Genomic DNA, 3,124 nt, shown 5'->3' on the forward strand with positions numbered 1-3,124 from the left:
TACTTACTTTTCTTACATGATTTTATGAATTATAAATTTGTATTCTTATTCATTTAAGATATAGTAATTTTACTTAATGCTTATAGTGTTTTAACTGCCTGTATGTCTGGCACCACATTTGTGCAGTGCCACAAAAACCATGAGAGGGCATTCATTTTAGAGAACTGATGTTACAGATGGATGTTAAGGACCATGTGGATGCTGGATTTGAACATGAGTTTTGTGAAGAGCCATCTCTCCAACCTCCAATTTGTATTTCTTAACACTTTTTATCATTGAGGGAAAATGTTGCATTCAAAAGATAAAAAAAAATGTGTTCCAATGTTCAATGTTCATATGTTTTTATGCCATACTGTGTTACAATGGGTGTCATGTTGACCAAGAATGATACGGTTGTATCACTAATATACTTCCATCATGAGGTGAGGGAAAGTACATGAAGTACAAAATAATAGTCTGAGTTGTCTATGCAGTGTTCTCCAGGACAAGCTCCAGTACTGTGATACCATAGTGTCTCCCTTCATAGAGCGGTAAGACTCAAAACTTTCATTATGCTCAGACCATTGAGAAGTGTCTTGAAGACTGCAATATTCCTCCTGGACATCACTCCAGCCTGCACAGAAGTCCTCTCAATGACATCTCAGAGTAAAGCTCAAAAACCACTGATGAATTGGTTCTCCAGATGCTCCTGCTTTCCCAGGTCAGAATTGGGACTCTAGCCAACATTTTTCTGTTTGTCCATAATTTCTCTCCCATATTTACTAGCTCTCAACTGAGGCCCACACAGGTCATTATTGCCAACTTGGCTTTGGCCAATGAATTCATTCTCCTTGTCACTGAATTTCCAAGCAACATCATGGTTTTTGTTCCAAGGAATCCTTAAACTAACCTGTAATGCAAAATTGAGTTCTTCATTCGCCTGGTGGCTCGAAGCACAAACATGTGCTCCACCTGTGTCCTGAGCATCTATCAGTTTGTCACTCTTGTTCCTGGTCCCTGGGCTAGGCTGATGCTCCGAGGAAGAACCCCTGATGTCTTGAGTTATTCTTGTTACAGTTGTTGGTTGTTCAGTGTCTTAAATAATGTCTACATTCCAATCAAAATCAGTGGTCCACAGAGCACAGGCAATGACACTAACAGTATAAGCAAGTGGGTTTGCTCCACATCTGGATTCAGTGCAGGCATTGTCATCTTGTGTTTTTCCCATGATGTCACATTCATCAGCATCATGGTCTGGACCAGTGTCTCCATGGTGCTTCTCCTCCATAGACATCACCAGGAAACATAGCACATCCTCACTGCCAATCAGAACCACCGAGGCCATGCTGAGACTAGAGCAGCCCACACCATCCTCATGCTGGTGGTCACATTTGTTGCCCTGTACCTCCTAGTTATAATTTGTATAATCTTTCACACTTTTTTAATGGACTATCACATCTGGTTGAGGCATGTAGGTGAAGCTTTGACTGCAGGCTTCCCCACCATTTCCCCCTTCCTGTTGATCTTTAGGGATCCTAAGGATCCCTGGTCTGTGCTCTTCAACGGCTGAAAACCACAGTCAACATGACAAACATAGAAGACAGCTTTACTAACAGCCGTACACACTCTATTAAGTAAAAGTTGTTTGAAAATCCTTCCTCATAAACCAGACATGTTGACTCACTAAACTTATTCCAGCACTGGGGAGACTGAGCCAGGAGGATTGCAATGTAATCAATGACATGTCAGCCTGCAGAGTGAGATCCAGGCCAAATTGTGACAAGGAGACCCAGTCTCACAATACTGTATCTGCACCCTAAGAGAGAAAGAAGATATATTAACTAGTGAGAGAAAGCAGAATGTAAAAATACAGTAGTCATCTTATAAATATTCACAACAGTCCTAGGATATTAATGTGTTCATATATTGTATTAGAACTCGTATTGTATGCATACTGTGCATCCATATCTTTTTTCTTTTTAAAAAATTTTCTTTACTTATTATGTATACAGTATTCCGTTTGCATGTAAGTCTGCTCACCAGAGGAGGGCACCAGACCTCATTATAGATAATTGTGAGCCACCATGTGGTTGCTGGGAATTGAACTCAGGACCCCTGAATTCGCAGTTGGTGCTCTTAACCTCTAAGCTATCTCTCCAGCCCCTATATCCACATTCTTGTACATTTTCCCTTACCTGCTATATGTCCAAACACATTTATATTTGTTGTTTGAACAAATTATAGAAATGTTATCTACTCATATATATTGGCATTTAATTTTTAATAGGCAGACATGAATTTTACAATTGAAAATAGTGATGTGTGCTTGTCCTAGAGTCTAGGACCTCGACCCATATAAAGCACCCCGACAATATTAATATGCCCTGCTTCTTTTTTGTGTCTTTACTGAACATATGTTTATCTTAAATGCTGGCATGTTAGGTAGGAAAAATGTGCAATGATAGACTGTTACTCACATATCCAGGTAAACATTCGTTATCTCTCACTAAAGAAATTTTTCTAGATGGACAAATATCCATAAAACTTTAGAAGCTTCATTTCTGGGATTCATCGCATGATATTTTACTTTTCGTCATTGAAAATCAAAACAAAGCTCCTAGTTGCCTGATAGACTCATTTCATTTTTTTCCTCTTTATTTGCCTGTGTCCTATGTTATACTCTGTTGCCCGATACGGGTACAGTTATAATTTTTAATATTACTGTTTTTAGTTAATGGTGGGTATTCATTTAGGAATAAAGGGTGAACCACAAAATAATCATATTCTGGTTAGAACAACCATGGTATACGTCACAGAATATATAAGATGATAAAATAAATCTATCTCACCTTAACTATGCCATATACTGCAGCAGGATTCTCTCAGCAGCAGCAACAACCATGAACAGACAAGGAAGAGCACATCTCCTTACCAAAGACCAAATGTGAAGGTAATATGCCCTGCAAGTGTTGATTCATTTGTTGGCTACATAGTGATAATATATAGTTTGTGTGTGTGTGTGTGTGTGTGTGTGTGTGTGTGTGTGTGTGTGTGTGTGTGTGTGTAAACTTACTTTTGATGAAGCATGAGGAAATTAGATATTCTCAGGTGTATAGGGTCCATCCTGTCTTTCTCAGAATATAAA

The 3,124-nt window shown here is 38.9% G+C and overlaps 1 pseudogene; it reads left to right on the top strand.

Annotated features, from left to right (window-relative positions):
• The first annotated feature begins 417 nt into the window (after nt 1-417).
• Nucleotides 418-1,549, top strand: LOC131901343 (vomeronasal type-1 receptor 4-like; annotated as a pseudogene).
• The last annotated feature ends 1,575 nt before the right edge of the window (nt 1,550-3,124 follow it).

The sequence above is a fragment of the Peromyscus eremicus genome, unplaced genomic scaffold, assembly GCF_949786415.1.
Source record: "Peromyscus eremicus unplaced genomic scaffold, PerEre_H2_v1 PerEre#2#unplaced_72, whole genome shotgun sequence".
In the NCBI taxonomy this organism is placed as follows: Eukaryota; Metazoa; Chordata; class Mammalia; order Rodentia; family Cricetidae; genus Peromyscus; species Peromyscus eremicus.